Source organism: Anomaloglossus baeobatrachus, chromosome 6 (assembly GCF_048569485.1).
Source record: "Anomaloglossus baeobatrachus isolate aAnoBae1 chromosome 6, aAnoBae1.hap1, whole genome shotgun sequence".
NCBI classification, from domain to species: domain Eukaryota; kingdom Metazoa; phylum Chordata; class Amphibia; order Anura; family Aromobatidae; genus Anomaloglossus; species Anomaloglossus baeobatrachus.
Genome location: NC_134358.1, coordinates 353703115 through 353726916, shown reverse-complemented (window position 1 = coordinate 353726916; position 23802 = coordinate 353703115).

The following is a 23802-nucleotide window of genomic DNA, read 5'->3' as shown; positions in this document are numbered from 1 at the left end:
CCCAATTTTTGGCTGCCCTGCCTAAGGGCTATACTACAATAGACCCACTTCCTTCCAATAGGCACTTCAGGTTTACAGGCCCTCATGCACGTCTGTATGCAGGGTCATTGGTGAACCTCACAATTTTGGACTGCCCTGGCAAAGGAAAATACTACAAAGACTCAGTTCCTCAAAATGGGCACATTAGACTCAGAGGCCTTTATGTACGTCTCTTCTCAGGGACATCGGAGTGCCACACAATGTTTTACGTAAAATCTTTCATGTATTGATCTCAAAAAGTAACATACATTAGCTCTATCTCACTATTGGGTATGTGCCCTTAACATTTCCGCCATGAAAATTCATTTTGGTGCCATTTTGGAAGGTTTTCTGGTGAGTCCGTAAAAATGGCGTAAAACGCGGACAAAATTGTTCACAGCTGTGACTTTTGAGTGATAAATGCTTCAAGGGGTCTTCCCCATGCTGTTGCCATGTCATTTGAGCACTCTTCTGAGACTTTTGTGCCATTTTTAGGGTTTCTACATGCTGCCGGTGGTCATTTCACAAAAATACTCGGGTCTCCCATAGGATAACATTGGGCTCGGTGCTCGGAGTACACGAGTATCTTGGGATGCTCGGCCCGAGCCTCGAGCACCCGAGCTTTTTAGTACTCGCTCATCACTACTGACCAGCTGTAGTGCTAATGCCATGAAATCAGAACAAATACTTAAGTCGCAAAAGGAGAGAAGTTTGGCAGCACTCTGCAGTGTCAAAAAGTCTGTTTTATTTTTCCTTGCAGACGGGTGGTACAAACATTAGTGAGTGAGGGGGAGCGGAGCACAGGGACGACGGTACCGTTTCGCTCCTCTAGGGGAGCTTTCATGGGTCATAAAGTCTGTTTTATTTTTCCTTGCAGACGGGTGGTACAAACATTAGGGAGTGAGGGGGAGCGGAGCACAGGGACGACGGTACCGTTTCGCTCCTCTATGGCCAAACTGGTAGTAAATGGCATCTTGACAGTTTAACGCTTGATTTTGCTCAATGGGCAGTTATTTTTATATTTTTTTGCCCAATACGCGTCTTGCGACCCTGTTAACTATTTGCCATGAAACGCTGGATTGTTCGGTGATCACGCTTGAAAAGTTTGGCAATTTCAAGACTGCTGCATCCCTCTGCAAGACATTTCACAATTTTGCACTTTTCAGAGCTCGTCAAATCTCTCTTCTGACCCATTTTGCCAAAGGAAAGGAAGTTGCCTAATAATTAAGCACACCTTATATAGGGTGTTGATGTCATTACACCACACCCCTCCTCATTACAGAGTTGCACATCACCTGATTTACTTAATTGGTAGTTGGCTCTCAAGCCAATACAGCTTGGAGTAGGACAACATGTATAAAAAGTATCATGTGATCAAAATACTCATTTGTCTAATTATTCTGCACACAGTGTACATGAGGGTGCCTAATGCTATCTGGGTCTGCATTGTGCTATATGCGGGCTCTATACTACATGAGGATGCCTAATGCTACATGGGTCTGCATCCATGCTGTATGCGGGCTGTATACTACATAAAGGTGCTTAATGCTATCTTGGTCTGCACTGTGCTATTTTGGGGCTGTATACTACATGAAGGTAACTAATGCTATCTGGGTCTGCATTGTGCTATATGCGGGCTATATAATACATGAGGATGCCTAATGCTATCTGGGTCTGCATTGTGCTATATGCGGGCTGTCTACCACAGAAGGATGCCTAATGCTATCTGGGTCTGCATTGTGCTATATGCAGGCTGTATACTACATGAAGGTGGCTAATGCTATCTAGGTCTGCACTGTGTTATATGGGGGTTGCTTAATGTTATATGGGGGTTGCATAGTGCTATATGGGGGTTGCATAGTGCCATATGGGGGTTGCATAGTGCCATATGGGTGCTGTATAGTGCCATTTGGGGGTTGTATAGTGCTATACGGGGCTGCTTAGTGCCATACGGGCACTGCATAGTGCCATATGGGGGCTACATAGTGCCATATGGTGGCTGCATTGTGCAATATGGGGGCTGCATAATACTACATGGGGGCTGCTGTAACAGTGTGCCACTCCCCCGCCTGTGCTCATGGTGTAATAGTCTTTCTCTCCTTGACTGTCCTGTATGTACTACTGAAGGGGGATTGTTTGTTCTTCTCAGCATGGGACTTCTCTAATCCACAACTTGGTAAACAGAACAGAGCCAGGAGTCTAAAGTCCATTCATGTATCAAATGTCATCAAATGTCCAGGCGGAGTTGGGCCCACCTTAGGGGCTGATCAAAGGAGAGAAGAACAATGAGACCCATGTTAGGTCAGTTAGTTGGATCTCAGCTGAAGAAGGACTAGGATTTATAGCTGAGGCTGGATCCTAGAGCCTGTGTATGGACTGTTACAGACTCTTGATTAGAGTTGAGCGCGGTTCGCGGTTCGAGGTTCTCCAGTTCTAGGCTCGAGTGATTTTGGGGCCTGTTCTAGATCGAACTAGAACTCGAGCTTTTTGCAAAAGCTCGATAGTTCTAGAAACGTTCGAGAACGGTTCTAGCAGCAAAAAAACAGCTAATTCCTAGCTTGGTTTCCGCTGTAATAGTGTAAGTCACTCTGTGAATCACACTATTATGACATTTCAGTGTATAGTGTGCGTGAACAGCGCCTTCAGATCACTGCTGTTTCTATAATGGCGATCGCCATTTTTTTTTTTTTTCCTTGTCTTCCTTCCCTAAGCGCGCGCGTGTAGTGGGGCGGGCCAGCATGTCAGCCAATCCCAGACACACACACAGCTAAGTGGACTTTTAGCCATAGAAGCAACGGCATGTGTGATAGGATGTCTATGTCACATGTCCCTGCATTATAAAACCGGACATTTTCCTCCAGGACGCCATTATCTCTTCTGCGTCTTTGGTGTCAGACATCACTGTCGCAGCTCCGTCCTCCTGAGTCCTATCGCCGATACAGTTGTATGCGCTCCATACACAGCGTTAGACAGCTTAGGGAGAGCACTTTCTAGCAGTCCTTTTAAGTGCTTCTATTGCACATTCACTTTTCCATCTGTTATACCGGATAAGACCCTATTTTGCGCCTTTTTCCCACAGTTTATTTTATCTTCTGGATCTCGGGATTGGATCTTCACACCTCTCTCCTTGTGGGACTCGGGCAGCAGAGGGCTCCGCACCCAGCACTAAGCATATCCGAATACATTACCATGGATTACTTCGAGAATCGGCTTTCCTCCAGAGAAAGATTGATACAGCAGACTGTCGGGTCCCTGGAAATCCGTGATCTCGGATTGGATTCTGTTACACCGCTCACCTTTTCTGAAGAGGATTCCTCATCCATGAGGAAGTTTTTCCACCGTCTGGAGGATGCACTTAAAGAGGAGCTACATTTTAACCTGGATGCCAGGTTTCTGTCCATTTACATGGATGAAAACTTGTGCCCCAGAGGACTCAACATCCACCGCATTTCTCCTTACCCCCAGGATACATCTTTCTCCGCAGAATGGGATGGACTATTTTACACATGCATGCAAGGTATGCTTAAATGTTTGCACACGAAAAGAACACATATTGCAGATGTTTCCACCCAACTTATTAATGATCTTTATGAGGATCTCTCTCGTTTCAAATTGCACCCAGAATATAGGAATCTGAACTCTAGCATCAGCACACGTCTTGCTCAACTTGAACACGACACTATCATCAGGAAATCCAAGAAGTTACAAAGAGATAGACTTGACAAACTCCACAAACCAAATGTCGTTCCTACCAGTAACCTGTCAACTGTTTCAACCAGGGGCAATAGACATTCTAGCTCCACTGCCTATAGATATTTCTCTAATAGTAAATATCGGACCAATAGAAACAATCTTGACAAAACCCTAGTACCCACCAATAGCAAAGAAAATTATTCACCCCCCATACCTCCTGCCAGGCCCCCTAACGCAGGGGCTTCAGGTCCACCTGATCATATACCCGATAAAATCGATCTTCTGGCTGATGAAGTTTTTTCTCAGGCCCAGACAGAAACATGTTCTAAAACTAAAGAAATTATTTCACATCAACCACTCAACCCAGCTGTCTCTCTGAACACGAATTCCAACACCACCTCCTGTTCAACCAGTGCAGAAAGTACCCGCCAGCAACTAGCTTCTATCAGATCCCAGATTGAGGAGATCAAAAAGAAAAGAGCACTGTTAGATGCAGCTCCTGAAGCTACCCTCCACACTGATGATTCGGTTATTCACAATAACGATATCTTAGATTTGATGGATCTCTCTATTCATGATGACCCCCAACCAAGTTGCTCCAACTCAGTCATTCCTTCTGTCCTTCCTTCTGCTGGGGAGATTATCACTTTGGACAATTCCAATATTGTCACTCCCTTGGTTCCTTTTTTGCCCCCAGCCAAAAACCGCAACCTCATTACAAATTTTCTGACACCAAACTCTTCAGTAAGAAAAAGAAAAAATCTCACAGAGGGACCAGAGCAGGAATCAAGCACAAGCAAAAAAGAAAAAGTGTTAATTTAACCCCTTCGGGCCCAACCCCCACTAATAATATATTTAACCTTTCTAGCTACCCGCTCCAAAAAAGTGAAATAAGTTTATTAAACAAAGGTCTTTCCTTCTGCCCCTCGAAAAGATCCAATGAGTTTGACGTTTTTCTAGATGTCCAGAGCTATATTCGCAAGCTGACACTTAAGAGGCATTTCCTAATAAAGGGTAAAGATTTTCAGCCCATTGCCGAACCGAGTCCTTTTCTCCATACTACCTGTAAAGCTAAATCCAAATTCTATCCCTTTGAGAATAAAGGCCACCACATCAAAACTTTCAGCGATCTGGTTCTAACGGACCTTAAAACAGCTATGAGCGCCAAAAGAAATTCACAAAATAATCTCACCGGTGATGAGAAATCAGCTCTAGCCAATCTTAGAGATAACCGAGATATCATCATTCGAGCAGCTGACAAGGGAGGGGGTATTGTCATTCAAGATAGAGTTGACTATTTGGCAGAAGCACATAGAATTTTATCAGATCCCATTTATTATGAGGTGGTCACTAGCACCAAATATGATGCCGCAGTTCAAGCCTATCACGCCTTGATCCAAAAAGGAGTATCACAAAAAATTTTTAATTCCCAAGAAGAAAAATTCCTTTCAATAAAAAATCCCAACATGGCCTTCTTTTATCATTTACCAAAAATCCATAAGAGTCTTTCCAACCCTCCCGGGAGACCGATAATATCTGGCATTAATTCCCTTAGTGCCAATCTGGCCGCTTATTTGGATCAACTCATGCAACCATATGTACTCAATTTGGACAGCTATCTGAGAGATTCCACCCACCTCATCAATTCCTTGTGTAACATCGAGTGGGAAGAATCCTTTTTATTCCTCACCATAGATGTATCTGCATTATACTCTAACATAGCACATCATCTTGGTCTACTGTGTTTATCTATATTTCTGGAGAATGACAGTAACATCCCGTTTGCCCAAAAATTTTTTATTTTGGAAGCAATGGAATTTGTGCTGGATAACAATTTCTTCACATTTGAGGATAAGCTCTATCATCAGAAGCTCGGCACAGCAATGGGCTCTAGAGCAGCATGTGCTTACGCTAATCTCTTCATGGGGATTTTCGAACAATTATATATCCAGAATGACACGTTTATGGGTGAGATAATTCTGTATAAACGCTATATAGACGATTTGATCTTCATTTGGGACAATAAGCATTGCAATATTGAATTTTTTTTACAACATTTGGATCGGAACAATTGGGGTCTTACTTTCACTTCCACCTATCACAAATCTGAAATCAATTTTTTGGATCTCACCATATTTCATTCTGATAACAAAATATTGACGAAAACATTTTTCAAACAAGTGGACACCAACGGATACATCCACTATAACAGTGAGCACTACACTAAATGGCTTGAAAACATTCCAGGGAACCAATATAAACGCATTAGAAAAAACTGTTCCCGTCTGGATGACTTTAACCATCAGGTAAAAATACTTAGGGATCGTTTTTTGGAAAAAGAATACCCCAAAACTCTCATCCAAAGAGCATATCACAATGCTGTCTCTTTGGAGCAAAAGGACTTGATCACCCCCAAAACCTCCATCACCCCTTTTTCTGGAAATAATGAGAGTTCTTTCCATCTCAATTTTTTGACCACTTACAGTAGTGATAATTTAAAAATCAGGAATATTTTCTCCAAACACTGGAATATTTTATTGAATGATCCTTTCTTAAAAACCATTCTTCCCCCCATCCCAGGTATTACATTTAGAAGAGCCCCTAGCATAAAGAATGTTTTAGCTCCCAGCCGCCTCAGAACTACCTTCCCGAGAGTGGTCAACCCCATTGTCCCTTCAGGGTCTTACCGATGCGGTTTAAAAAATTGCCTATTTTGTAAAACAATTTGCCATAAGCGCATGAGCTTCAGATCTTCAAATGGCACAGAAGAGTTCCCCATCAAAGCTCACCTTACCTGCCAATCCAACTTCGTGATATACCTTATTGATTGTAATTGTGGCAAACAATACATAGGTAGGACTTGTCAAGCTCTCCACAATCGCCTAAATTCACACAGATACAACATCAGGATCGGCTATATGCTTCATGGACTTTCCAGACACTGCACTTTGTCCCATAACAAGACCCTTGCTTTTACCATCACGCCCATTGAACAAATTCCCTCTAATAACCCCAACAGAATGGATGTTCTGAGCAAAAAAGAATCCTTCTGGATACATAAACTGGACACTTTGAAGCCAATGGGCTTGAACCTGATTACTGACTTGTCGTTTTAGTTTTCATTATATTTTGTGTATTTTATTATATATTTATATAATCATACACATCTCTATTAATTTTTAACACCCTATGTTTTTATCATGTGATTTTATTTTTATACAAAAAAATTTTTCTATACATTCTCTATTTTTAAAGAAATTCTCTTATATATTTTTTATTTATATATATATTTAATATCTTTTATGTATGTATTTTTGGTCCAAGTATTTTACACTATTTTATGTACTTATTTTTCTTTTTCTATTTCTGTTCACTCTTGTATCAACTTATTTATATATAGATACACATTGTTTTGCGTGGTTCTCTACACCCACACAGGTATTTTCATATATATTTACATATTTACATCCCCGCTTTTATTCTCCTACAACTATTAATCTATCCGGTCCCTTTTTTTCTTTTTTTCTGTGTTATTCTTCTTGCCCACAATTTTACCCTTGCTTGGGAATCCCCCATGATCCATATGCGATTATGTTGAGCACCTTTGCAACCGCATTCCATGCACTCATGTACACCTTCACATTTTTTATTATTAATTTTTACACTTTTTTATTATCTTTTTCTCAGCAAACCCCCTTTTTCATTTTATAGTAATTAATTTAATAAGTTTTCGTAATAAATATAGCATTATGTGTTTGTGTAGATATATTTGTGCGCATATATGTATGTGCATTTATATATATATATATCTTCACACCCTAATTTTCTACGTGTTTCTGGCCTCTTAGTTGCCACCTCAAATTAATATTTTTTCATATATACATATATTGTTGAAAGAGACACCGTCAGGTTAATATATACATTCTTTTCCCCGATCGATAGTCTTGTTCCCATTTAAGAAATATTTTTTTCCCCTTGCGAACATATAATCCTGCGGATTATTATCTACACGGCCCCTTTTTTTCCTTTTCGCGCAAACGCATTCCCCTTTTTTTTCCCACGGTATTAACCTGTAGTCACCCCTTTGCGCAAGCGCTCAATGTTCTTTCTGGCTTACACGCTTTCACCTCACTTCACCCCTCGCGCAGGCGCATATCATATTTTCCCACGCTGTCAAATACTCTTACACGCTTTCACCTCACTTCACCCCTCGCGCAGGCGCACATCATATTTTCCCACGCTGTCAAATCCTTTATGTCTTCGCAGCGGGTGTCATCGCTCCCGCCCCGGTTTTTTAATGCTCCCTCCGTAGAGCAGCTTACCCCCTTTTTGTTGCACAGCTAGTGCCCCTCACTGCCCCCCCCCCCTTTTTTACCACCCTCTGAGTTCTCACGCTGTTCCCCATTTTTATAAACCCTTTCATGTATATAATTTTTCCTCATATATTTATATATTCTTTTATGCACATCCAGCCACATATTCACTAATTATATGGATAGTAGCAAACATCTGCACATTTTTTTGCGTTCATATTCATTTTATTTAACTCAGTTTACATATCCACACCAATGGATATTCACATCATCAGTTTTCTTCTTCCCTTTTTTTCTTTCTTTTTCTACTTTTTCTTCCTCCTTCTTCCTTCTCTTCCTTTTTCTTTTACCCCCTCTTCTTTTTCTTCGTCTTCTTCTCTTTTTTCCCCTTTTTTTCCTCTTTTTTTTCCTTTCCTTGATTACAATCCGAACTTTATTCACTCCTCCACGTGCCTGTGAGTCACGAGGAGGTTGATGACGTAATCATTGCATACGTGGCCCTTTTTTTCCATGCATATATGGGAGCTTGCAGCTTCCTGCTCGCTATAGTGTTCTCTGCATTTGTCCTGAGGAAGAGGACGGATATGTCCTTGAAACGCGTAGACCTGTGAAAATAAAGAAAAGAGAATTACTTTTTCATCTTGATTCCTGTGGTTTGGCGCGGTATTTAACCTGCTTTTCTCCCATCATCCGAAACTAAAATGTCCCTGAGTATGGCACACCTTGTGCTTTTTGATACTCTAGTAACGTTGCAGCTCTGAAATATGGCCAAACTGGTAGTAAATGGCATCTTGACAGTTTAACGCTTGATTTTGCTCAATGGGCAGTTATTTTTATATTTTTTTGCCCAATACGCGTCTTGCGACCCTGTTAACTATTTGCCATGAAACGCTGGATTGTTCGGTGATCACGCTTGAAAAGTTTGGCAATTTCAAGACTGCTGCATCCCTCTGCAAGACATTTCACAATTTTGCACTTTTCAGAGCTCGTCAAATCTCTCTTCTGACCCATTTTGCCAAAGGAAAGGAAGTTGCCTAATAATTAAGCACACCTTATATAGGGTGTTGATGTCATTACACCACACCCCTCCTCATTACAGAGTTGCACATCACCTGATTTACTTAATTGGTAGTTGGCTCTCAAGCCAATACAGCTTGGAGTAGGACAACATGTATAAAAAGTATCATGTGATCAAAATACTCATTTGTCTAATTATTCTGCACACAGTGTACATGAGGGTGCCTAATGCTATCTGGGTCTGCATTGTGCTATATGCGGGCTCTATACTACATGAGGATGCCTAATGCTACATGGGTCTGCATCCATGCTGTATGCGGGCTGTATACTACATAAAGGTGCTTAATGCTATCTTGGTCTGCACTGTGCTATTTTGGGGCTGTATACTACATGAAGGTAACTAATGCTATCTGGGTCTGCATTGTGCTATATGCGGGCTATATAATACATGAGGATGCCTAATGCTATCTGGGTCTGCATTGTGCTATATGCGGGCTGTCTACCACAGAAGGATGCCTAATGCTATCTGGGTCTGCATTGTGCTATATGCAGGCTGTATACTACATGAAGGTGGCTAATGCTATCTAGGTCTGCACTGTGTTATATGGGGGTTGCTTAATGTTATATGGGGGTTGCATAGTGCTATATGGGGGTTGCATAGTGCCATATGGGGGTTGCATAGTGCCATATGGGTGCTGTATAGTGCCATTTGGGGGTTGTATAGTGCTATACGGGGCTGCTTAGTGCCATACGGGCACTGCATAGTGCCATATGGGGGCTACATAGTGCCATATGGTGGCTGCATTGTGCAATATGGGGGCTGCATAATACTACATGGGGGCTGCTGTAACAGTGTGCCACTCCCCCGCCTGTGCTCATGGTGTAATAGTCTTTCTCTCCTTGACTGTCCTGTATGTACTACTGAAGGGGGATTGTTTGTTCTTCTCAGCATGGGACTTCTCTAATCCACAACTTGGTAAACAGAACAGAGCCAGGAGTCTAAAGTCCATTCATGTATCAAATGTCATCAAATGTCCAGGCGGAGTTGGGCCCACCTTAGGGGCTGATCAAAGGAGAGAAGAACAATGAGACCCATGTTAGGTCAGTTAGTTGGATCTCAGCTGAAGAAGGACTAGGATTTATAGCTGAGGCTGGATCCTAGAGCCTGTGTATGGACTGTTACAGACTCTTGATTAGAGTTGAGCGCGGTTCGCGGTTCGAGGTTCTCCAGTTCTAGGCTCGAGTGATTTTGGGGCCTGTTCTAGATCGAACTAGAACTCGAGCTTTTTGCAAAAGCTCGATAGTTCTAGAAACGTTCGAGAACGGTTCTAGCAGCAAAAAAACAGCTAATTCCTAGCTTGGTTTCCGCTGTAATAGTGTAAGTCACTCTGTGAATCACACTATTATGACATTTCAGTGTATAGTGTGCGTGAACAGCGCCTTCAGATCACTGCTGTTTCTATAATGGCGATCGCCATTTTTTTTTTTTTTTTCCTTGTCTTCCTTCCCTAAGCGCGCGCGTGTAGTGGGGCGGGCCAGCATGTCAGCCAATCCCAGACACACACACAGCTAAGTGGACTTTTAGCCAGAGAAGCAACGGCATGTGTGATAGGATGTCCATGTCACATGTCCCTGCATTATAAAACCGGACATTTTCCTCCAGGACGCCATTATCTCTTCTGCGTCTTTGGTGTCAGACATCACTGTCGCAGCTCCGTCCTCCTGAGTCCTATCGCCGATACAGTTGTATGCGCTCCATACACAGCGTTAGACAGCTTAGGGAGAGCACTTTCTAGCAGTACTTTTAAGGGCTCAAACCGGTAGGGTCAGAGCCATAGGTGACAGGTCCTGAAAACAGAGACAGCGTCTGTGTAGCCAAGGTCAGGGATTTCGTCGCTGCATTTCACCATTAGGAGGGAATAGAAAGGCAGGCTTCCATTCCTCTACCCAGAGCCCCTCAATCCTGGCACTGTACCCTCCTGTCCTCTGCACACTCCAACTCTTTTTAACTAAGCCATTATGCTAGCAAACAGTCAGTGTACCTAGTGGCATCCTAAACGTGGCTATTGGACTTTTGTGTAGTCACAGTAGTGCAAAGATATTTGCAGCACGTCTGCCTGCATTGCACACTCCAACTTTTTTTAACTAAGCCATTATACTAGCAAACAGTCAGTGTACCTAGTGGCATCCTAATCGTGGCTATTGTACTTTTGTCTATTCACACTATTTTAAAGATATTTGCAGCACGTCTGCCTGCATTGCACACTCCAACTTTTTTTAACTAAGCCATTATACTAGCAAACAGTCAGTGTACCTAGTGGCATCCTAAACGTGGCTATTGTACTTTTGTCTATTCACACTATTGTAAAGATATTTGCAGCACGTCTGCCTGCATTGCACACTCCAACTTTTTTGAACTAAGCCATTATACTAGCAAACAGTCAGTGTACCTAGTGGCATCCTAAACGTGGCTATTGTACTTTTGTCTATTCACACTATTGTAAAGATATTTGCAGCACGTCTGCCTGCATTGCACACTCCAACTCTTTTTAACTAAGCCATTATACTAGCAAACAGTCAGTGTACCTAGTGGCATCCTAAACGTGGCTATTGTACTTTTGTCTATTCACACTATTGTAAAGATATTTGCAGCACGTCTGCCTGCATTGCACACTCCAACTTTTTTTAACTAAGCCATTATACTAGCAAACAGTCAGTGTACCTAGTGGCATCCTAAACGTGGCTATTGTACTTTTGTCTATTCACACTATTGTAAAGATATTTGCAGCACGTCTGCCTGCATTGCACACTCCAACTCTTTTTAACTAAGCCATTATACTAGCAAACAGTCAGTGTACCTAGTGGCATCCTAAACGTGGCTATTGTACTTTTGTCTATTCACACTATTGTAAAGATATTTGCAGCACGTCTGCCTGCATTGCACACTCCAACTCTTTTTAACTAAGCTATTATACTAGCAAACAGTCAGTGTACCTAGTGGCATCCTAAACGTGGCTATTGTACTTTTGTCTATTCACACTATTTTAAAGATATTTGCAGCACGTCTGCCTGCATTGCACTCTCCAACTTTTTTTAACTAAGCCATTATACTAGCAAACAGTCAGTGTACCTAGTGGCATCCTAAACGTGGCTATTGTACTTTTGTCTATTCACACTATTGTAAAGATATTTGCAGCACGTCTGCCTGCATTGCACACTCCAACTTTTTTTAACTAAGCCATTATACTAGCAAACAGTCAGTGTACCTAGTGGCATCCTAAACGTGGCTATTGTACTTTTGTCTATTCACACTATTGTAAAGATATTTGCAGCACGTCTGCCTGCATTGCACACTCCAACTCTTTTTAACTAAGCCATTATACTAGCAAACAGTCAGTGTACCTAGTGGCATCCTAAACGTGGCTATTGTACTTTTGTCTATTCACACTATTGTAAAGATATTTGCAGCACGTCTGCCTGCATTGCACACTCCAACTCTTTTTAACTAAGCCATTATACTAGCAAACAGTCAGTGTACCTAGTGGCATCCTAAACGTGGCTATTGTACTTTTGTCTATTCACACTATTGTAAAGATATTTGCAGCACGTCTGCCTGCATTGCACACTCCAACTCTTTTTAACTAAGCCATTATACTAGCAAACAGTCAGTGTACCTAGTGGCATCCTAAACGTGGCTATTGTACTTTCGTCTATTCACACTATTGTAAAGATATTTGCAGCACGTCTGCCTGCATTGCACACTCCAACTTTTTTTAACTAAGCCATTATAATAGCAAACAGTCAGTGTACCTAGTGGCATCCTAAACGTGGCTATTGTACTTTTGTCTATTCACACTATTGTAAAGATATTTGCAGCACGTCTGCCTGCATTGCACACTCCAACTCTTTTTAACTAAGCCATTATACTAGCAAACAGTCAGTGTACCTAGTGGCATCCTAAACGTGGCTATTGTACTTTTGTCTATTCACACTATTGTAAAGATATTTGCAGCACGTCTGCCTGCATTGCACACTCCAACTCTTTTTAACTAAGCCATTATACTAGCAAACAGTCAGTGTACCTAGTGGCATACAAGAAGTGGCTGTTGTACTCCATTAGTGCCCCACTGGTGCCAAGCTATTTCTAGCACCTGTGCAGGACACCCTCCTGATCTGTTTTTAATAAGCTATAATGATAGCAAAAAATACTGCCATTTAGTGGCATCATAGAACTGGCTGTTGTATTCCATTAGTGCCCCACTGGTGCCAAGCTATTTATAGCACCTCTACATGACACCCTCATGCACATTTTGCTACGCTAATGTTATAGCAAACTCAGGGAATTCATTGCTGCATTTGATAATTCGGAGGGATAGAAAGTCAGGCTTCCTTTAGCTTTTCCTTCTGTTCAAAGACAGCATCGCCAAGAGCAATTTCCCCTCCACGTCTAAGTGTGGAGAGGCAGCTAGTGCGCATGCGTGTGCCGATTTACCCCAGCTGCAGCCTAATTACAGTGTTTCGCCTAGTGAGTATGCTCAGCCTGACTGTGCCATTCCTGACGCTAAGTCTTCATTTCGGGATACAGCGCATGCTCCCACACTAAGTGTGAAAAGCCTCTTTGCACAGGTGCTTGCATTCCGTGCCGGGTCTAAGTCCTGTTTTGTGCCTATACACCATGCTAAAGCTGATAGTCTTTTTTCAGAGACTGTATTTCATGCTACTGAGCATGCTCAGGCACTTACTGCATCAGAGACTATGTCCGGTAATAAAGTCTTTGGCCCTGCCCCTGATGTGGGGGTCCCATATAGACCACAGGGCATCAGGTGTCCTCCCAAATGGCTTGCAGAGGCCCACCCCTATGACTTGTCACCGCATTATTGATGGTCAGACGATGACTGGTGAGGTGTTTGGGTCATGGCAGCCATGAGGTCATCATTGAAGTTGCGTTTCCAAATAGGACGCTAGTTATGCCACTCATGACGTGTCACTCTACTTTTGTCTCCAGGAGGTGCATTGTGGTTCACCCTGGTTTGGGGCGGACCCAGGTTATAAAAGGGGCTGGAGCCAACAAGGAGGTCCGCAGTCTTCTATTATGCTCCGAAAGAGCACACCTCCATGTGTTGAACCCATTGCGGCTTTAGGCCAGAGGTAGGCAAGGATAGGGTGTCAATGCAGGCCACCACCACAGTTGGTAACGCAGAACGGTTAAGACCAGCTCCTGTCCTACCAGTCCTGCTTGTGCAGCCCAGTGGCATTAACAGGCCTGCTGCTGCTGATGCGCCTGCTGTCCACAGGTGTGCCCCTACGCACACGGTCAGCGTACTCAATGGCCCCTGTGTTGTTAACAGGGAGTTCCTGGGCTGGGTGGGCATGTGGACCCTGTGACGCTAACAGAGCTCCCAGTCTCCAGATCCGAATGGCGTCTAACTCGGTTCAGGCTACTATTAGTTTCATAGCCACACAGCTCTCTATCCTCCACCAAACCTTCCAGTTGCCAACCTCTCCTTTTCCAACTGGGAGCACGGTGGACACTGACTGCTGATGGGAATATATACCTTTCTCTTTCTTTTCTTATTAATTTTCGTTATATAGCGGTAACATAGTATATACCACTTTATCCAAATCTGCCAGTCCCACTGTAACAGATGGTGTTTCTTCAGCAAATGTTACTGTTACTTAACCACCAAATCCACGGACCAAAACTTTTTCCCCTTTCCAACACACCTGTTCCCCTTTCCACCAGCATCTGTCCTTTTTCAACTCATTTTGGTATATGACCAAAAGTGCAACTCTGCAGGGACACCGTACTCAACGCCATCTCAGCACAGCAGCCAGCCCTCGGTCCCTCCGATGTGGACAAGTAAAAGACCATTTCCTCCTATCCATGACAAAGCGTTGAGATTCACTCTGTGCAGCACTGGTGTTTAGTGGAAAAGCAGATCTAAGATTGCGTACCACATTCTGCAGATACTCCTGTATACGTGCGTCCATTTCTATGGCAGGAATTATTTCGCCAAATTTTGTCTTGTACCGGGGATCTAACAGTGTGGCAACCAAGTATTCTGGATTACTTTGAATTCGTACAATCCGAGGGTCATGTTGTAGGTAGTGCAGCAAGAAGGCGCTCATGTGTCTTGTGCATCCAGGAGGACCAAGTCCTTGGTGTGTTGGTGGCAGAGAGGTGAGAATCGTGCCTCCTTCCTCTGCCCTCTCCCCAGAACCTCGCACAACCGAAATGTGAGCAAGCTCTCACTCATCTGCTGAGTCTTCCATGCCCATCGCCAGTTCGTCCTCCATTTCTTCATGGGCTCCTGCACCTTCCTCAACACTTTTTGCTGATACTATGCGCCCTTGTTAATCCCTCTCCCTCACCATGACTGCCGCATAGGTGCCGCTGACCATCTGGACCTCGTAGATCTTGTTATCCCTTCCGCATATGACTCCTCCTGTACTTCCTCCCCTTCCTCTTGTCCCAACACCTGACTCCGAATAATAATTACAGTGTGCTCCATCCTGTAGATGACCAGAATTGTCACGCTGAGAATGACATTGCCAGTGCTAAACATCTTCGTCGACATTTGTAAACTGTGTAGCAGGGTGCATAGGTCCTTGATCTGACACCACTCCAGCAGCGTGATCTGCACCACCTCTGGATCAAGTTATCCCAGGCTATATGTCATAACGTATTGCAGCAGGGTTCGGCGGTGCTGCCACAAACGCTGCAACATGTGCAGATTCAAATTCCTGCGTGTGGGCACATCGCATTTCAGGCGTTTAACCACCAGACCTAAAGACTTCTATAGCGACGAAAGTTGTTGAGCTGCTGTGTGCGCACGATGGAAGTGAGCACATAGCGAGCGTGCACGCTGCACAAGGCCATGTAGGCCGTGATGGTGTTTTAAAAATTGCTGGAGAATTAGGTTCAACACGTGAGCCATACAAGGCACGTGTGTCACATTGCCCTGACGATGGCCCGCAGCCAGGTTTGCATCATTGCCGCACATGGCTGTTAAGTCACCAACGGAGTCCGCTCCGTCAATTTGTACTCCGGTCGCCAGGTGACAACGTGTTCCTTTCATGAATAGTGCTGATGATGGGAGAGGAGTCGATGCCAGCGGCGCAGGTGGACGCAGGTTATGCTCACCCACTGGGCTGCATTACCTTGACAGATGCAGAATCTCTGGCTGAATGTAGCTGGTGGGTATCTCACAGATGAAATACCATCATTCAGCTACAACCAATGGGAAGACACCACACCCTTTTTTATGCCCATCCTGTCTGCAGACCACTGCCAGACATAGCTCTGCTTTTACCCCCAGTTCAGTTTTATGATTTTGTGTGCTTGTTACTTGACTACTTTTCCTGCTTGCTGTTTATGTACCTTGTTGGCCGATCCGCATTTCACCTCTGCTTGTTTTCTGATTAAGTCCTGGCCGTCCCATTCTGTTCCTGTTCCTCAATTAATGTTTTGACCCTGCCTGACTACTATTCTCTGGAACTGCAGCCTTCCACAGGTATTAATCACCTTGGGCCCTGTGCAATTCCTAATCCCTGTATAGGGGTTAAAGGGTTTCAGGGTTCTAGGGGTCCTGCTTGGTGAGTGGCTTCCCTCTAGCCTATCATTTACAGCCCATCTGAGTGTGTGGATCAAGCAAGGCGTTACACCGTGCTCTCTGCAGAAGGCCATGTGGGCCAGGATAGTGCTTTAAAAATTGCTGGACAACCAGGTTCAACACGTGAACCACACAAGGCACGTGTGTCACATTGTCACAGCGGAGGGCCGCACCCATGTTTGCATCATTGTCGCACCCGGCCTTCCCTGGCTGCTGGTTGAGTGGAGACAACCATTGATGAAACTCGGTCTCCAGAGCTACCCGTCCACAACTTCTCAGCGGTGTGACTCACATTTCCCATACATTTCAAAGTAAAACTTTGACCGCCTGATGGCATTGAGCTCTGCTGCCAGCATAGTAAGGAGGTGTGTGGTAGTCCTTGTGCGCAGTTACAAGGAAGGGTGGCCTGACCACACAGGGTTTGCGCCAAGGTGGAGGACCCACACGAGGTTGAAGAGGCAGAAGCAGTGTATTAACTTCTACATACAGAAGAAGGATTGAAACAACTCGTGGGGACAGCAAGACTTGTACAGCAGACCCTTCTCCATCTCTCCCCACAGTAACCCATTGCCCAGTCAGCGACATGTAACGCCCCTGTCCATGCTTACTGGGCCAATTATCTGTGGTGAAAAGCACCCTGTCACACAGAGTTTCTCAAGGAATCAGTGATGTTTAGTGCAACATGCTGGTGTAGCGCGTGCACGCCTTTGTTGGAGAAGGAGTGGCGCCTGGGCATCGGCTCTTGGGGCACTGCGATGGGCATAAGGTCTCGAAAATCCTCAGTTAAAAAGGTTGGAAAGGCAGCATTTTGGTAGCCAACAGTTTCCAGATGCTGAAAGTCAACCTCTAAGCCATGTCATGCCCTTCTAAAAGCATGTAAAACACAGCGCGGGGACTCCAACCACAGTCTCCCTCGTTTCCACTAACTGGGCCACACACACCCCACTTGACTGGCATCGGTTGAGCCCCCTTTTGAAAAAGAAAAATATGCTTTGCATGAAGCACTCTCAAAAATACGCGTGCCTTTCCCGTCCCCTGGCTGACCCAGGGGAAGAAAAGTCCTCTGAGAGCCATGACTTGTTCATCTTGTTTCTTTTAGAAACACAGCGAGGGGACTCCAACCACAGTCTCCCTCGTTGCCACTAATTGGGCCACACACACCCCTCTTGACTGACATCAGTTGATGCCCCTTTTCAAAATGAAAAAGATGCTTTGCATGAAGCACTCTCAAAAATACGCGTGCCTTTCCCGTCCCCTGGCTGACCCAGGGGAAGAAAAGTCCTCTGAGAGCCATGATTTGTTCATTTTGGTTCTTTTAGAAACACAGCGAGGGGACTCCAACCACAGTCTCCCTCGTTGCCACTAACTGGGCCACACACACCCCACTTGACTGGCATCGGTTGAGCCCCCTTTTGAAAAAGAAAAAGATGCTTTGCATGAAGCACTCTCAAAAATACGCGTGCCTTTCCCGTCCCCTGGCTGACCCAGGGGAAGAAAAGTCCTCTGAGAGCCATGACTTGTTCATCTTGTTTCTTTTAGAAACACAGCGAGGGGACTCCAACCACAGTCTCCCTCGTTGCCACTAATTGGGCCACACACACCCCACTTAACTGGCATCGGTTGACCCCCCTTTTGAAAAAGAAAAAGATGCTTTGCATGAAGCACTCTCAAAAATACGCGTTCCTTTCCCGTCCCCTGGCTGACCCAGGGGAAGAAAAGTCCTCTGAGAGCCATGACTTGTTCATCTTGGTTCTTGTAGAAACACAGCGAGGGGACTCCACCCACAGTCTACCTCGTTGCCACTAATTGGGCCACACACACCCCACTTGACTGGCATCGGTTGAGCCCCCTTTTGAAAAAGAAAAAGATGCTTTGCATGAACCACTCTCAAAAATACGCGTGCCTTTCCCGTCCCCTGGCTGACCCAGGGGAAGAAAAGTCCTCTGAGAGCCATGACTTGTTCATCTTGGTTCTTTTAGAAACACAGCGAGGGGACTCCAACCACAGTCTCACTCGTTGCCACTAATTGGGCCACACACACCCCACTTGACTGACATCAGTTGATGCCCCTTTTCAAAATGAAAAAGATGCTTTGCATGAAGCACTCTCAAAAATACGCGTGCCTTTCCCGTCCCCTGGCTAACCCAGGGGAAGAAAAGTCCTCTGAGAGCCATGATTTGTTCATTTTGGTTCATTTAGAAACACAGCGAGGGGACTCCAACCACAGTCTCCCTCGTTGCCACTAACTGGGCCACACACACCCCACTTGACTGGCATCGGTTGAGCCCCCTTTTGAAAAAGAAAAAGATGCTTTGCATGAAGCACTCTCAAAAATACGCGTGCCTTTCCCGTCCCCTGGCTGACCCAGGGGAAGAAAAGTCCTCTGAGAGCCATGACTTGTTCATCTTGGTTCTTTTAGAAACACAGCGAGGGGACTCCAACCACAGTCTCCCTCGTTGCCACTAATTGGGCCACACACACCCCACTTGACTGGCATCGGTTGACCCCCCTTTTGAAAAAGAAAAAGATGCTTTGCATGAAGCACTCTCAAAAATACGCGTGCCTTTCCCGTCCCCTGGCTGACCCAGGGGAAGAAAAGTCCTCTGAGAGCCATGACTTGTTCATCTTGGTTCTTTTAGAAACACAGCGAGGGGACTCCAACCACAGTCTCCCTCGTTGCCACTAATTGGGCCACACACACCCCTCTTGACTGACATCAGTTGATGCCCCTTTTCAAAATGAAAAAGATGCTTTGCATGAAGCACTCTCAAAAATACGCGTGCCTTTCCCGTCCCCTGGCTGACCCAGGGGAAGAAAAGTCCTCTGAGAGCCATGACTTGTTCATCTTGGTTCTTTTAGAAACACAGCGAGGGGACTCCAACCACAGTCTCCCTCGTTGCCACTAACTGGGCCACACACACCCCACTTGACTGGCATCGGTTGAGCCCCCTTTTGAAAAAGAAAAAGATGCTTTGCATGAAGCACTCTCAAAAATACGCGTGCCTTTCCCGTCCCCTGGCTGACCCAGGGGAAGAAAAGTCCTCTGAGAGCCATGACTTGTTCATCTTGGTTCTTTTAGAAACACAGCGAGGGGACTCCAACCACAGTCTCCCTCGTTGCCACTAATTGGGCCACACACACCCCTCTTGACTGACATCAGTTGATGCCCCTTTTCAAAATGAAAAAGATGCTTTGCATGAAGCACTCTCAAAAATACGCGTGCCTTTCCCGTCCCCTGGCTGACCCAGGGGAAGAAAAGTCCTCTGAGAGCCATGACTTGTTCATCTTGGTTCTTTTAGAAACACAGCGAGGGGACTCCAACCACAGTCTCCCTCGTTGCCACTAACTGGGCCACACACACCCCTCTTGACTGACATCAGTTGATGCCCCTTTTCAAAATGAAAAAGATGCTTTGCATGAAGCACTCTCAAAAATACGCGTGCCTTTCCCGTCCCCTGGCTGACCCAGGGGAAGAAAAGTCCTCTGAGAGCCATGACTTGTTCATCTTGGTTCTTTTAGAAACACAGCAAGGGGACTCCAACCACAGTCTCCCTCGTTGCCACTAACTGGGCCACACACACCCCACTTGACTGGCATCGGTTGAGCCCCCTTTTGAAAAAGAAAAAGATGCTTTGCATGAAGCACTCTCAAAAATACGCGTGCCTTTCCCGTCCCCTGGCTGACCCAGGGGAAGAAAAGTCCTCTGAGAGCCATGACTTGTTCATCTTGGTTCTTTTAGAAACACAGCGAGGGGACTCCAACCACAGTCTCCCTCGTTGCCACTAATTGAGCCACACACACCCCTCTTGACTGACATCAGTTGATGCCCCTTTTCAAAATGAAAAAGATGCTTTGCATGAAGCACTCTCAAAAATACGCGTGCCTTTCCCGTCCCCTGGCTGACCCAGGGGAAGAAAAGTCCTCTGAGAGCCATGACTTGTTCATCTTGGTTCTTTTAGAAACACAGCGAGGGGACTCCAACCACAGTCTCCCTCGTTGCCACTAACTGGGCCACACACACCCCACTTGACTGGCATCGGTTGAGCCCACTTTTGAAAAAGAAAAAGATGCTTTGCATGAAGCACTCTCAAAAATACGCGTGCCTTTCCCGTCCCCTGGCTGACCCAGGGGAAGAAAAGTCCTCTGAGAGCCATGACTTGTTCATCTTGGTTCTTTTAGAAACACAGCGAGGGGACTCCAACCACAGTCTCCCTCGTTGCCACTAATTGGGCCACACACACCCCTCTTGACTGACATCAGTTGATGCCCCTTTTCAAAATGAAAAAGATGCTTTGCATGAAGCACTCTCAAAAATACGCGTGCCTTTCCCGTCCCCTGGCTGACCCAGGGGAAGAAAAGTCCTCTGAGAGCCATGACTTGTTCATCTTGGTTCTTTTAGAAACACAGCGAGGGGACTCCAACCACAGTCTCCCTCGTTGCCACTAACTGGGCCACACACACCCCACTTGACTGGCATCGGTTGAGCCCCCTTTTGAAAAAGAAAAAGATGCTTTGCATGAAGCACTCTCAAAAATACGCGTGCCTTTCCCGTCCCCTGGCTGACCCAGGGGAAGAAAAGTCCTCTGAGAGCCATGACTTGTTCATCTTGGTTCTTTTAGAAACACAGCGAGGGGACTCCAACCACAGTCTCCCTCGTTGCCACTAACTGGGCCACACACACCCCACTTGACTGGCATCGGTTGAGCCCCCTTTTGAAAAAGAAAAAGATGCTTTGCATGAAGCACTCTCAAAAATACGCGTGCCTTTCCCGTCCCCTGGCTGACCCAGGGGAAGAAAAGTCCTCTGAGAGCCATGACTTGTTCATCTTGGTTCTTTTAGAAACACAGCGAGGGGACTCCAACCACAGTCTCCCTCGTTGCCACTAATTGGGCCACACACACCCCTCTTGACTGACATCAGTTGATGCCCCTTTTCAAAATGAAAAAGATGCTTTGCATGAAGCACTCTCAAAAATACGCGTGCCTTTCCCGTCCCCTGGCTGACCCAGGGGAAGAAAAGTCCTCTGAGAGCCATGACTTGTTCATCTTGGTTCTTTTAGAAACACAGCGAGGGGACTCCAACCACAGTCTCCCTCGTTGCCACTAACTGGGCCACACACACCCCACTTGACTGGCATCGGTTGAGCCCCCTTTTGAAAAAGAAAAAGATGCTTTGCTTGAAGCACTCTCAAAAATACGCGTGCCTTTCCCGTCCCCTGGCTGACCCAGGGGAAGAAAAGTCCTCTGAGAGCCATGACTTGTTCATCTTGGTTCTTTTAGAAACACAGCGAGGGGACTCCAACCACAGTCTCCCTCGTTGCCACTAATTGGGCCACACACACCCCTCTTGACTGACATCAGTTGATGCCCCTTTTCAAAATGAAAAAGATGCTTTGCATGAAGCACTCTCAAAAATACGCGTGCCTTTCCCGTCCCCTGGCTGACCCAGGGGAAGAAAAGTCCTCTGAGAGCCATGACTTGTTCATCTTGGTTCTTTTAGAAACACAGCGAGGGGACTCCAACCACAGTCTCCCTCGTTGCCACTAACTGGGCCACACACACCCCACTTGACTGGCATCGGTTGAGCCCCCTTTTGAAAAAGAAAAAGATGCTTTGCATGAAGCACTCTCAAAAATACGCGTGCCTTTCCCGTCCCCTGGCTGACCCAGGGGAAGAAAAGTCCTCTGAGAGCCATGATTTGTTCATTTGGTTCTTTTAGAAACACAGCGAGGGGACTTCAACCACAGTCTCACTCGTTGCCACTAATTGGGCCACACACACCCCACTTGACTGACATCAGTTGATGCCCCTTTTCAAAATGAAAAAGATGCTTTGCATGAAGCACTCTCAAAAATACGCGTGCCTTTCCCGTCCCCTGACTGACCCAGGGGAAGAAAAGTCCTCTGAGAGCCATGATTTGTTCATTTTGGTTCTTTTAGAAACACAGCGAGGGGACTCCAACCACAGTCTCCCTCGTTGCCACTAACTGGGCCACACACACCCCACTTGACTGGCATCGGTTGAGCCCACTTTTGAAAAAGAAAAAGATGCTTTGCATGAAGCACTCTCAAAAATACGCGTGCCTTTCCCGTCCCCTGGCTGACCCAGGGGAAGAAAAGTCCTCTGAGAGCCATGACTTGTTCATCTTGGTTCTTTTAGAAACACAGCGAGGGGACTCCAACCTTAGTCTCCCTCGTTGCCACTAATTGGGCCACACACACCCCACTTGACTGGCATCGGTTGACCCCCCTTTTGAAAAAGAAAAAGATGCTTTGCATGAAGCACTCTCAAAAATACGCGTGCCTTTCCCGTCCCCTGGCTGACCCAGGGGAAGAAAAGTCCTCTGAGAGCCATGACTTGTTCATCTTGGTTCTTTTAGAAACACAGCGAGGGGACTCCAACCACAGTCTCCCTCGTTGCCACTAATTGGGCCACACACACCCCACTTGACTGGCATCGGTTGACCCCCCTTTTGAAAAAGAAAAAGATGCTTTGCATGAAGCACTCTCAAAAATACGCGTGCCTTTCCCGTCCCCTGGCTGACCCAGGGGAAGAAAAGTCCTCTGAGAGCCATGACTTGTTCATCTTGGTTCTTTTAGAAACACAGCGAGGGGACTCCAACCACAGTCTCCCTCGTTGCCACTAATTGGGCCACACACACTCTGAGAGCCATGTCTACATTGTCAGTGGACAGACACGTGTGCTTATCTGCCAGCAGACCCCCAGCAGCACTGAAGACAGGTTCCGAGAAAACGCTGGCTGCAGGACACGACAAGATCCCCAAGGCGTACGTGGCGAGCTCAGGCAATTTATCCAGATTGGAAGCCTAAAATGAGCAGGGCTCAAGTTGCACAATAATGGAATCGATGTTTCCTTGCATATACTCATATATCTGTGTGTCCTCCTCTTTTTCCTTGTCCAGCTGTTTTGTTTTCGCATGAGTATATGTCCTTGTCACTTTCCCATGTGTTGTGAGTTGTTTGTCACCTTTTGGACACCTTTGAGGGTGTTTTCTAGGTGTTTTTCTGTGTTTGTGATTGCCTGCCATTGTTTCCTATGCAGTTCGCGTTCGGTTCGTCGAACGTTCGACGAGCCGAACTCGAACGGGACCTCCGTTCGGCGAACCGACCTCGAGCCGAACCGGGACCG